This window comes from Nicotiana sylvestris, chromosome 8, assembly GCF_000393655.2.
Source record: "Nicotiana sylvestris chromosome 8, ASM39365v2, whole genome shotgun sequence".
NCBI lineage: Eukaryota > Viridiplantae > Streptophyta > Magnoliopsida > Solanales > Solanaceae > Nicotiana > Nicotiana sylvestris.
This window is the reverse complement of record NC_091064.1, coordinates 76957666-76971815: the sequence shown is the minus strand read 5'-3', so window position 1 is coordinate 76971815 and position 14150 is coordinate 76957666. Positions and strand designations below refer to the sequence as shown.

The 14150-nt window shown below is 37.4% G+C and overlaps 1 long non-coding RNA gene across 1 annotated transcript; it reads right to left on the bottom strand.

Annotated features, from left to right (window-relative positions):
- Positions 1-679: 679 nt before the first annotated feature.
- LOC104237054 (uncharacterized) lies at positions 680-5994 on the bottom strand. Its single transcript, XR_713548.2, has 4 exons — positions 5853-5994; positions 2158-2279; positions 1437-2080; positions 680-1366 (listed from the first exon to the last, which is right to left on the bottom strand). It is a non-coding gene; the product is annotated as an uncharacterized lncRNA (long non-coding RNA).
- Between the last annotated feature and the right edge of the window lie 8156 nt (positions 5995-14150).

The window sequence follows — 14150 nt, the reverse complement described above, 5'->3', positions numbered from 1 at the left end:
CAGCAAAATAATCAAAGGGCTTCGATAAAATCAGTCCCCGAAAAACCTTAAGAGGTATTGAATTATTCAAATACAAGCTTGTACTAAGGAACAAAAAACAAAGGAGTTTCGATCAACACTAAACCCTCGAGAAAAAAAAAACCAATAGTTTTAAAAAATACATGCTAAGGCATAAGAAAATTTTACTAAGTATTTAAGCTGAAATAGGGAAAACATAGCCATCCTTTAAGGCCATATCGGCCCAATTCAAAGAGCCTAGAGGCCAACACACTTTTGAGTTCGAGAGCACGTTCTCACTCGATTCGAACCTAAGGGTCCCGCTCTCTCGAATTTGAATAAGAACCTACTCGACTAAAGATCGATGTTCGTTATCATTCAAAACAAACCTAAGGGTCCATTTGCTCCAAATTCAGATTTCACTCAAACCCGACTATAAATGTAATAGCATTATGGCTTCGATCAAGTCATTTAAAACCAAAGTCTCGAACATATTGTTTAAAGCATAAAAATGTGGTAAAATATTACAATGCAAGAAACATGATTGAAGACAAAATTTGAGAAGGCATTCAAAAGAGAAATTTCTTTATATATATGGACAAAAATATGTACAAAGGACCGATAAGGGTCTTACACAAAAATCCAAAAAAAAAGGAAAAGTTCTAAATGCCTAATCCTCCCCTGGAGCTTCATCATCATCTTCTGCTCGAGAGCCTCTCTCTGAGACTGAAAGTTAGCATGCTCGACAGCGCAGGATAATCAAACTCGAGCGGCATCAAAGATTTTGTACCCTCGTGCGTTAGCGACTTCAGCGGCAGCTTAGTAGATAGCCATGACCGCCTCCACATTGGCCTTTGCCTTTTCCTCTAAAGATGTGGCCTTTGCAAGCTCAACAAAATGTCGCGTCTCGAGTTCTTCAATTTTCTTTGCTCGAGCCAAGCTCTCTTCCCTTAAGATTTGGAGTTGATTCTCAACCGAAGATAGTTGGGCACGAGCGGTATATTTCTTCGAAGCAAGACGGTCTATGATCTGCTTCCACCCCAAAGTCTCTACCTCTTTTATCTCCGCCTCCTCGGGAAGATGCTCAATTTTCTCGACCTTTTACTGAACCTACAGGATCAAAGTGCTAGTCACCCATATCAAATTGGTATGTTAAGCTCCTGAAAATTTGCAATACATGTTCGATGAAATCGGTCTGCTTCTTATGGGTTGTTGCCAATTCAGCTCGGAGGTCCTTGATCTCCTCTTCTTGCTGCACATAGAGGCGTTTAAGGGCCTTTCTCTCCTCTGTGAACCTTTTGAGATCGGCCTCACACCGGTTCAGCTCGACTTAGGATTTGGTGAACGCTTTCCGATGAAGTGTCACAACCTATGGAGAAAGAAAAAAAATCAGACAGAATGAAATAAGAGCAAACGTAATAATGGGGGATGAAATTTACCTTGTTTAGGAGTCGTTGAGCCTCATCAGAATGATCGTTGCATATAGGTTGGAAACATCATCGACCCCCACAAGTAAACCACGAAATATATCTTCCCCTTCGTGGGTCGTTCCCACATCAGGGGTCTCCATAGACCGAGCCTCCCGAAATTGCCCCTTAGAAAATGTGGGGTCGTGCGGCGAAACATCAATATTTATTGCCACAAGCAAGTCACTTGGAGCCCTCTATCCTATTTGAAGGGCCTCAGAATCAGACCCTTCCGATACACTCGCCGATTGTTCGTCACGGCAGCAGACATCTTTGGTCCCCGATGACTCAGGGGCTTTGCTCGAACCATCTTCTATGGTCTCCTCGGTCCGATGATGAGCCTCCTCGACCATCACTATCTCGCCTGCTTTTGAACCCTAGATGCTTCCCTTCTTTCGAGCTACTAGCTCACAGTCAGTATCTTCACCCTCTTCGTAGCTTTTGAGGTACGTTAGTAGACAGAGCGGCGGAACCGTTCTTCGACTTACAAGTCTCTCTCTTCTTAGGATTTGGGGTATCTGAAGGCGAGACCCTTATCCTCTTCTTATCCTTAGGTGGTTTTGGGGCCACCTCCTTCCCAAGCGGGGCTGGCCTCATTTCGGCAATATCCCTGAGACCTGCATAACAGGAAATCAAGTGAAAATAAGAAAAACACATTTCATAGAAAGGCATCAAACACGATGGAGAAGCTTACTATGGTTATTGACCTCCCATCGGCTCTTGGCCCAAACACACCAACAACGCTCGGAATATGAAGAGGTCAAGACTAGACCCAGCCTTCAAGGTCTGAGATTGCACCGGGCGCCCAAGCAACCACTGTATCACAGGAAAGGATGTCAGTATGAAAAGAAAAAAGAAACAAAATGATAGATGAAGGTTAAGGGCATATTCTTTCTTACGCTTCATGTTCCACTCTTTAGGGAATGACATCTTTTCAGCTAGAATTTTGTCGGAAGTCCTTACTCGGACAAACCGGCCCAACCACCCTCGGCCCTTGTCCTCATCTATACTCGAGAACAACACCTTGGTGGCCTGCTGCTGAAGCCTTATCAACCCTCCCTGATAGAGATAGGGGTTGTACATTCTAATAAGGCGGTCGAGTGTAAAAGGCATCCCCTTGACTTGGCTCATAAAGAATCGGAGCAAAATAACAATTCTCCAAAAGGAAGGGTGAATCTGGCCCAAGGTTATTTGGTATTGGCTACAGAAATTAAGAATAACGGGGTCAACATGACCCGATGTAAAAGGGTAAGTGTAAACACTCAAGAACCCTTTCACGTGAGTGGTGATGTTCTCTTCAGGGGTCGGGATCAACATCTCTTTGCCTTCCCAATGGCAATCCATTTTTACCTGCTTCAGGTCGCCCTCAATTATAGAGAAAATATACCGTGACACGGCGCACATCGGCCATGGATAGACGAGGGTTTCTCAATCTTTAAATTAGAGGTAAGATCGCACGTCACCGAAATGCACTCCTCGATGCGTGTCTCCACCGGCGTAATATCACCGGCCGACCGCGATGAAGAAGATTTTTCTTTTTGTGGAACGATTTTGGAAGTTTTCGCCATTGATTCAGTTAGAAGGAAGCGCAAACAGGTGAAACTTGGTATTCTTGGTACTAACGAAGTCGACTCAACGAGTGGTGAAAGAGAAGAGATAGAGAGAGTAAAAAACATAGAAAAATTGGTAGAGGTGAAAGTAAATTTTGATTCAACCAAAGAGCCTATATTTATAGATTTACGGCGACGGTTTGGTGGTGCTAATGGTCGAGTGTCCACTGGCAAGCATTAATGGTTTGGGGAACTCTACCGACGAGACATTTCGGTAACCTTAGTCACTTACATCATAGGGATGACATCATTATTGAGGTCTCCATTAAATCGAGGATCAAATCATTTATTATCATTTTACTCTAAGAAAAGAGGGTACTATTTGTATACGGGTAAAATTGAGCTTGCCCGATTTTCCTATTATTTCATGATCGGAGAACTCCATCGAGGGTCAGCCTCATAATAGATCGGGCCTAAGCACGAAGACAAGGTACTGAGTTTGGAGATCGAGGTACCCATCGAGATCGAGATCCCTGACAATCGAGACTAGATGTGATCAGCTTCAAGCGGAATGCAATAACAACAGGGCGAAATATCCATGACCAGTCGGAAATCACGACGTAAATCATGGAACAGATTAAATTAGGGGTGATTATTTGTGTCAATCATGGGATTTATTTCCTTAATTAGAATTGTACCTCAATTAGGATTCCTCTAATATATAAAGAGGGGTCCCTATCAATTCTAGGCTCTCTCACATTCATAAAAATTCAAGCAATATAATATTTCTTTCTTCTAGTCATCAACTTACTATCCAAACGTCGGTTTGTTTCATATTCTTCTCAATTTCATCACTTATCTCTAAATTAATCAATTGGTATTATATGAAATCAAGTATCCTTAACGACATTACAAGTTTAATTGTTACTCGATTTTTAGAGTAAACACTAAGATATCACAAGATGAGATAAACTATTACTTGATAGTCAAAACAAATAATATACCATTGCTGAGTGAAATAAATATATGATGTGTCTTACATATTCCTATTATAGTAATGCACATTCCACCATAATTTTTATGACTAACCATGGTACAGGTACATGTACCACTGTGATATTTTAACGGAGTTCACAGTTAAAAAGAGAAACAAAGACGACGGATGGAGATTTAGCAAAGCAGAAAATTTTCAGCTTTTCCGCAATTATCAACCTTATAGTAAGAGCACATAACTCTTTTTGGCTATATTATTTTTCTACAACAGTAGTTTTAAAGATCGAACAACACAAAATTCAAATAAATGGAAAAGATGAATGTGTTTTAAGGAACTTTAATGTTTAGTTTGAATAAATTAGATTTTATTATCAACTTTTACATATAATGGATTACATTAGAGATGGTTTATGCAATTTGCATGTATAAACATACTGATTATGCTCTACAAGTTCCATTGAAGTATCAAACTTAAATTGGGCAACATAAAGTATCATAGAGCTTGTAATTCTTTCTGCTTATTTTAGTTAGCATAAACTATTCTGAACAAGAAAGAAAAATAAATTTATAAGAAACTATATATAATAGGCACATTCTCCCGAAATACTAATGTATAAAGAGATTATGACTTTTCAAAAATAGATAATATAAGACATTTTGTAACATTATAATCTAAATCAAATGCTATAGATGATACCATATCAAATCCTATAGAAACGGAATACAAACAAATTATTATCGATAGTATGCAGATTCTAAGGCCATTAGAGGCTAAGGGTACTTTTTTGTACGTCTTATAAATTTAGCTTACAAGTCGCTATTTCTTTCTTGAAGTCATATCACGTCAAACACCGCATATAGAGTAAAATAGAGTAATCCGTAGAAGTCTAAAGCATATGCGCATTACCATCATTAAGTCCTAAATAACACATCAAATTATTATCGCTATTATGTGTATTAGTTAAAGTTGCCATTAGTTTTGACTACATATTTTCATCTTTCTTTTCTGGAAAAGGTTGTGAAATACCTTTCGGTCTATTAGTCAGATCTAGGCTACTAAAAACTGATAAAGAAGTCTGATCCCGACATCTGCTATATCAGCATAGTGCGCTTATTGAATAAATAGAGTAACAGTCAAAGGAAATTGAAATTCTGCCATCAGAAATTTTATTGAGATGCTTAGGCCTATCAGAGTACAAAAACAATATTGAATTCACATCACCTTGTATTCCTCATCTAAAGTGTGATTGAGGAATACATTAACAAAGACAATTCAAATCGCCATTTCTTCCTCATATAAAACTTTTCTTATATATTGTGTTGGATTTACAAAAATCTACAAGTTGGTTATATAATTCAAAAACTCCATAAAATTCTGAAATGTAGGAACTAAATGAGAGCACATAATATATAAAAAGTTCAACCAATTCATCACCACATAACAAAACCCACAACATACAAAATCCCACAATATACTCACACCATATGTTTCCTTAGCCTTTCAATCAAGTTCCCAAAAGATTTATTTAATTCAACTCTATTAGCCAAAATTTCACAATTAATCCTTAAATACTTTACTTTTTGATCTCACACAACAATAATTAAATTTTAAATAGAAAAAAAAAACACATTCACAGAACGTCGGCGCCCTCCAAGCCCTAACTTCAAACCCATTACCCTCACTTCTAGTTCTCAAATAACAACCACGAGTATTCGAAACAAAGAAAGAAACACAATCAAAGACTAGGTCAACAAGAAAGAAAGAACAAAGAAAGATACGGAGGAATAAAATCTGATTTTTATTATAAAAAAAGAATCAGATAAATGAGAAATTGAAGAAACTTACGCTTCAAGTAGCCAAATAATTCTCAGTGATTAACAATAAGGGTGTTTAGCAGAAGAATGCCTGAAAGGAAGAAGAGCTATTGAGCGGAGGGTTTGAGGCGTTCTAGAATTTTAGGGGTTGAGAGGGGTGGGGGAGGGAATATGGGAAGTGCCTAAGGGAAAAGGTTTTACTTATTTGATTCCCGCCTCCGTCTCTCGCTAAAATGCAATTATTAGAGACTGTATTTGTCTTTTTTAGACCAGATTAAATCCCTTCATTATTTAGATGAAAAAAAAAATGCAATATAGGGACCGGGAAATAATATCGTCCCGGTATGTACACTTTTAGGGACCAGATATTAAACTAGTTGCTAAATCATGGTCCCTAATAACCCTTTTTCTTATAGTGATGTTCTCTAATAACAAAAATATTTTTCCTATAAATACTGTATATTTGATTCCATCGATAAATCGGATTTTCTTCCCTATGGGTTAAAGTCTCAATAAGAATGTTAGTTTTTTATGACATATGTATATATACATATATATATATATACACACACACACTGCATCAATTCGTTATGTATGGATGATGAGATTACATTCATACATAGCCACTTTTAATAGACTTAATGGAGGGTCCCATCAGTGTGCATCCAATAGGAATTGAACCTACGAAATTGCTAATTATGATTTTGATGCTTTAACCAACCAGCCATGGATGCAAAAAAGACTTAGCGAGTGAAATAAGTTTGGCATTCCTTCTCGAGATTATATTACTTATGTTAAAGGAGATTCGAGAAAAGATAAAATCGGAGGGCGTGTTTCCATAACGAACAAGATACGGGTTGAGAAGGGGGAGTTAGCAAAGTGAGACAAGATTGGAATGGGCATAGGAAAATGTATTAATGTCACAACCCCAGTTCTCCCTCCATGAAGTATCGTGACGACACCTAGTCTCTACGATTAGGTAAGCCTAACAATTGCGGAAAAAGAAAAAACAATAGATAAAACTAATAAAAATTGCGGAATAAACATAATGAAGGTCTAAAATTCCGCTCGGCATATACAAATATAACTCTCAAACTGAACAACTTTTCAAAACCCGGAATCTCATGAAATCACAAGCTATGGATACTACATTGTGCTCTAACTCTAGAATGTCTAAATCAAAATAAATACATAATGGCTAAAGCTATAAGAGAGAATGGAAAGGGACTCCTCGGTATGCGGACGCGGCAGATATACCTCTAAGTCTCTGGAGAATCGCCTCGCATCAAGGGTAGTAGGGCTGAGTCAAAGTACCTGGATCTGCACACGAAAAATATGTGCAGGAAAAGGGCTTGACTACACCACAGGGGTACTCAGTAAGTGTCATGCCTAACCTCGGTCGAGTAGTGACGAGGAAGGTGAAGGCCCTACCGGTCATATACAATAATATATAAGGAAAAGAAGCAGTAGTAAAGTAACACAAGGTAATAAGAGTAGCAACAACTACAACAGAGACAAATAATCATAGAAGCAATACAGCTCAACACAGAGATAACAACCGGGGATCTCCCAGGATACCGCCCTATTGTCCCCAAATGTAAATATCCAGTGGATCTCCCGGGTGTCATCCCGTAGTCCAACTAATAGTGCGTGGGGATCTACCGAAATCCTGATTTGTAGTCCCAAATATAAATACCCAGTACTGGGGGAATATACCGGGTGCAGTCCCATAGTTCCAATATAAATGTGTAGGGGGATCTACCGGAATACAAATTCGTAGTCCCAAAGTAAACATGCAGGGGGTGATCTCCCGAAATACCGTCCCGTAGTCCGAAAGTAAACACAGAGCAGCAACACAAAGAATATTCGGTTAAATCCAAATTTTATACTAAGGTAAAACAGGTATTTCTAACCTAGCATGCTGCACAAAATTCAAATAAAGCAGTTTGAGCAAGTAAAACAATCAAGTCAATTAGATATGCTTCCCTAAGCTAATAATAGGCTTAAATTGCAAGTAGTATAAACAGGGAAGAAAACACAGTTATAGTTATTTAATAAAAACAGGATTTTCAACAATTAGCACATGTACGCACTCGTCACCTCACGTACAAGGCATTTCATATATCAACAATACCAAATATTAATGGGAGTTCCCCCACACAAGCTTAGGCAAGCCACTTACCTCGAAGCGGCTCAAAAATCACCCGAAAACACGCTCTTGGCACGAGTACTCGACTCCAAATGGCCCAAATCTATTAAATCAATTGCATAATATAAATATAACTTCAAGTAACTAATTTTACTAATTAATTCGAAGCTAACACGCGAAATTAAGAAAATTGCCCAAAACGTCCCCCGGGACCACGTCTCGGAATTGGGTAAAAGTTACGGCTTATGAACCCCCATTCACTCATGAGTCTAACCATATAAAAATTATCCAAATCCGATGTCAAATTCCTAATCAAAACTCGAAAATTAGGCCTAAGAACTTTTCCAAATTTTCCCCAAATTTCTCACCTCAAATCCGAAATTAGATGATGAATTCAAATTTAGATTAATAGGTTATAAGCCAAAACGAGTTAGGAATCATTACCCAATTGATATTTCTGAAAATCCCACAAAATCTCGCTCAAATCCGAGCTCCCAAACTCTTGTTATGATAAAAATGGTTAAACCCTCGATTTTGAAATGTTATAATCTGCCCAGGTAATTCCTTCTTCACAATGCGGAAGGATCCTCACGTTCGTAAAGCACAACTTCGCTTGGCCCATATTTCCTTCATCACGATGTCCCTGGCGCGAATGTGGTGACCATTTTTCCCCTCCTACAAGAACGCGAGATCTTCTTCGCGAACAAGTAGGTATAAGACCTCACAGCTTCGCGAACGCGGGATTATCATCGCCATTGCGAAGCGTTAAGCTTCCACTAGCCCCAGCTCCTCTTCGCGAACGCGAGACCTCACTCGCAAACGCGAAGAAGGAAACCAGAACTAGAGACCTGCTGCATTTTTTGCAAATTCTCTTAGTCCAAAAATTGACCCGTTGAGCATCCGAAACACACCCGAGGCCCCCGAGACCTCAACCAAACATGTCAACCAATCCTAAAACATAATTCAAACTTGTTCCAACCTTCGGAACGCTCAAAACAACATCAAAACACCAATTTAACATCGGATTCAAGCCTAAGAACTCCAAAAACTCTCAAATTATGCTTTCGATCAAAAAGTCTATCAAACCTCGTCTGAATGACCTTAAATTTTGCAAGTACGTCACATTCAACACTACAGAGCTACTCTAACTTCCAGAAGTCCATTCCACCCCGATATCAAAATCTCACTATCGAACCAGAACTTCAAAAATTCAACTTTCGGCATTTCAAGTCTAAATAAGCTACGGACCTCCAAAACACAATCCGAACACGCCCCTAAGTCTTAAATTACCCAACGAAGCTAACGGAACTAACAAAATTCCATTCCGAGGCCGTCTTCACATTGCTCTGACTACGGTCCAATTTCTAAAGGTTAAGCTCTCTTTTAGGGACAAAGTGTCCCAAAACACTCCAAAACTCAAAACAAATCATCCCGGCAAACCAAAATAGCAGAAACAAACACGGGAAAAGCAGTTAATAGGAGATCGGGGCATAAATTCTTAAAATGACCAGCCGGGTCGTTACAATTGATGTACCAGATCGGCTAATACTCTCAGGTTGATGCAGTTTATTCCACCAATTGACTGAAGACTTGATTATTGATATATTGATCGGTCAAACACGGATTGAAATAGGACCCAATTTGACAAAAGCTTTTGAAATGCAGTGCTCCTAGGTAAATAAGGGACAAGATGAATATAGAGGTTAAACGTGCATACCACACCAAAATGGTGCATAGCTACTATTATTTGTCTGACTGTTACTTTTACTGAGCATTAGAGATAGCCTACTAAATGCAAGATCATTTTATTGGAAAAGTGCACAAATACCCGATTTTGAGGATATTATTTAAGTTGTACTATAAGTTCAACTTTTTTTGTAATTTTACCCACTTCGGACACAACTTCAAATGTACGTGACTGTAATGGCACAATCTTTGTATAAGGATACAAATTTTATCTGAATTAAAATTGAGAAGTCATCGTCACCTATTGTGACTTCAGATGAAAACGTCTTAAGTACATGCAAAATATTGGTTTCACTTCAAACGCATACGCCTTAAGGGCATCTTTAATTTTTCACTTAAGACATTTTAGTATGTGCTACAACTAATATTTTGCATGTACTTAAGACATTTAGTCTAAAGTGCAAAATTAAACTTAGATGCACTTAAAACATTTTAGTCTGATGTGCAGCCAAATTTTTTGTAACGGTCCGACTGGTTATTTTAAGCTTTAGCAATCCATTTGGTTGTTTGAAACATTTTAGTTTTTAATCTTATAAGCAGATAAACAAACAGATATTTCTTTAAAACAAGGAGTAAAGGGGTCCTAGGTTTTTTAGCCTATAGGATCACTTCTGTGCAATACCTGGTAATCGTCCCCAAATTGGGGTACTACACATAACATTAGCGCACAGGTCATCATATCCTTTACTACCCGATTACCATCCCCTTAATTATTACCTAAGCATTCTAACAATATCGAATATGCGTGCACTACCCGTCCCTTACTTGTGGCCCTGGAGGTGTTAAGGACCTCTATTTAAGGTGGTTCTAGACTCACCTATGTTGTTTAAAAGGAGAAAATTAAGCGACAAACAAAATTCAAATAGGACTATCACATAAAGATGCAATTAAGGGTGCTCATATTTACCTCCATAAATAGACAAAACAAGTGACGCCATTCAAACAGGCAGTTTTATAATATTAGGAGTCCTATAGGAAGGATTTCTAAATGAGTACAATCAGAATATAAAGTAGTTTTATTTAGGCGAGGCAGTGAGTAGTTATCAATTTGCCTAATGATTTTATCACTTACCGAATCTGAGCACGTTTCAAGCAGCCCGAAAATCGCAATTTTAAACCCAGGATTTAATTGCCCTAAAGGCTTGCCTAAGTGATAACTGGCAGAATCCTATAGACATGGTATCTAAACGTTAATCAGACCATAATTTTGTAAACTAGTAATTGATTCTTAACAGGCATATTTTATCTCTTAGACCCTACAAGCATGCTTTTTAAGTGCTGAAACTGATCACAAACGTTATTTCATGACACATAAAACTGATTTTATACACTTTTCTCTATAGACATGATATCTAATGTCAAAGCTATTTCTATACTTATTTCCTACGTGCATAATGTCTAAGTGTTAAGACTGATTTTTTATATGTGTCTCCTATAGGCATGATTTCTAAACGGGTAAAGCGTTAAGCATTTTCCAAGTGAGTTCAACAAGGGAATTCCTAAGAACATGATTTCTAATGTACAGATGAAGGTTTTGAAAACATGAATTATTGATGCAGAATTGAGAAACGACTTAGAAGCAGGATTTCTAGTGATGCAAAGTATGAAAATACAAGATTTTAAAGAATGAGATAAGTCCTATAGGAATGGTTTCTAATGCATAAAAGTAAACAAACATCACAATAACCTATGTGCATGATTTCTACCCGAACCCAACAATATATAAAATTCCTTCCCAGTTTTTAGTAATACCCCATATCTGTTTTTTACAAGAATTATTATTACACACCAATATAAATGAATTACATAATGAAAATCACTATACTATAGGGAACCTTCATAGGCCCAACATCAGCCTGGAACCAAGCCTTCAAACATAGCACCTCTGAGTATAGTGGTAGCTCATTCATGACACATAAAACTAGTTCCTAGTATGTCAAAGTTTTCAAGGGCCTCAAGGACCCCGACAATGCTCACACCAGAATCAAATGTTCAACAAAATTCAAAGGATTGGAGAACCAGCCCCAATATGTCAGAGTTCATAGGAGTCTCATCGACCCTAAGCAGCGCACACACTGGGTGTGGCAGGACCCTAGATAGCTAAGAGTAAGAGTTGAAAATAGTACATAAAAGTAGGAAGTAGTTTTAGAAAAAAAAATAGTTTGGATTTTTAGAAGTGAATAGAAATAGGCTGCAGAAAGAACATGACTAGGTTTCAGCAGACTAATTTAGACTTAGTTACTAGTAGTTAAGCAAAACAGGAACACTAGAATCATAGACAGAACAGAGTCACAAACAATGTTTCACATTGCAAGAACTGATTTAGTCCATTAACTATTCCCAAATGGAATCATATAGACATGTATTTAACAGATAGGAATATGCTAAGGGAAATGACTAATCAAACAGCCATACAGAAAAGATAGTGATAATCTAAAGCACATTATTCTTGAAAGAAGTACACAGAAACCATGAGTTGATCAGGAGCATGCTAAGATAGACTATCAGCACGTAAAACAGGACAGGAATTGGGGCATGCTAGTTGAGAAATGGGTAAATAAGTGTCATGGATCAAACAGGAACATGCTATCATATAGAACATGACAAGACATAAGTCATGCTGGTTAAGAAAAACATAGGGTAGAACAGAAGCATGTTAACCACACAACCACATGGGACAAAGAGGTAACAAGACTAAATCATACTGGTTAAAATAAGCAAGAAACATATAATAAACATGCACAGGGTGAAGTTCAGAGTGAGCTAATCATATAAGTCATAGAGAATAGGAACTATATAGTAGTTAAGAAAGAGATGGCTAAGAGGCAAGTATTAAAGCAGAAGTATACTGAGACACATAGCACATAGGAGAGATTATGGTAACAGAAATAGGGGCATACCAGTTAGGAGATAGCAAACAAGAAGGTGAGGGCAAGTTGAATCCAATAGCCTAGCCTTGGCTCTCAGCCGTCTAGAAGTGCAGCAAACACAAGTAACAAAAAAAAAACAATAGAGAGTGTCTGCGAATAAAAGTTTGTGTGTGTTTTTGTATCTTTCTGAGTGTTCGTGTGTCAGAACAATGAATGGATTTTTTAGCATACAATAGAGAAAACAAATAAGGTAGGAAATCAATAGCACACAAATAAGGCAAAGAGATCAGTTAATCAGTCAATTAGGGCTAACATGAATCAATTAATAAGAAGAATTAAGTATCCCTGAAATTAAGAAGAATCTCACACGGAGTAAATCAACAGACAAGATTGAGGTTTAAATAAGGTAAGTAGTAAGTCCAAAGATCAATCAAAACACAGAAATCAGTCTAGTAGAAGAATTAAGGGAGATAGTATCAATTATTAATCACACATAAGGAAAGAACGGGTAATATTAGTTTTAAAGGGAAGCACAATTTCAAACCCTAAATAGGCAAGTAAATCAATTAATAAGTTAATTGACATAGCTAGGTAAGTGGGAAAAACATTATAACTAACAGTCAGATAATTTAAAACCCTAAGGTGTAAAGCCATAGAGATGAAACTCCAGTAAGATCAGTCGAAAAAAGCAAAGAAGAAAACCAGAGCTGAAAAATGCCTAAATGTTTAAAATATTTTGCTGAAATCTCTTAGAAAAATCGAAACCCTAACTTTTAGGAAAAATGAAATCGGTTGACAATAATAGTAAAAACAAAAAAATCTTAAAGGAAAAATACCAAACAAAATCAAAACCCTTCAGATCTAAAGAGATCTAACGGATTCAACCAGAAATAACTGAGTTTATATTAAAAATATGAACAGAGGTGGAAAATCTTGTTTGAACTAGAGATTTGAAGTCATGAAAATACGAAAGTGATAGTACTCATAGACATATGGTTGAATATAGGTGGATTAATTGAAAAGATGAGAGATTTAAACTAAATCTTGTTTGAATCCCTTGAGATCCCATCAAGTAACATGAAAATCAAATGACCAATAGAGTTTTGAGGCCAGATAAGGCCTGAAATTGAAGAAAGAACCTATGAATCAGGAGGGATAACAGTGATGGTAAGCTAGAATTAGAAGGGGGTGAGAGAGAAGAGAGGAGGGAAGGGGTTTCAAGCACGACATAATTGGAGAAGTGAGTAGGGTTTTGGGTGTTAGGGTAATTAAAAAAGGAAAGAGAGCCTTGGACCGTTGATCTTTTTTAGATCAACGGCCAGGATTGATTCCAGGTTGGGGCGGATTATTTGGAGATTGGGTCATGGGTTACACTTAAGTGGGCTAGGGTAGATTGGGCTAGGGTTTAATTGGGCTGGGTTAGGCTAGAGTCCGAAATTGATTAAGAAAAAAGGGGCTATTATTTAAATACCCAATTAACTTAGTAAAACAATTTTATAAAATAACTTATAAATGATAAAAATAATTTAAAATAATTACTTAGTATTATAAAAATATAAAAGGT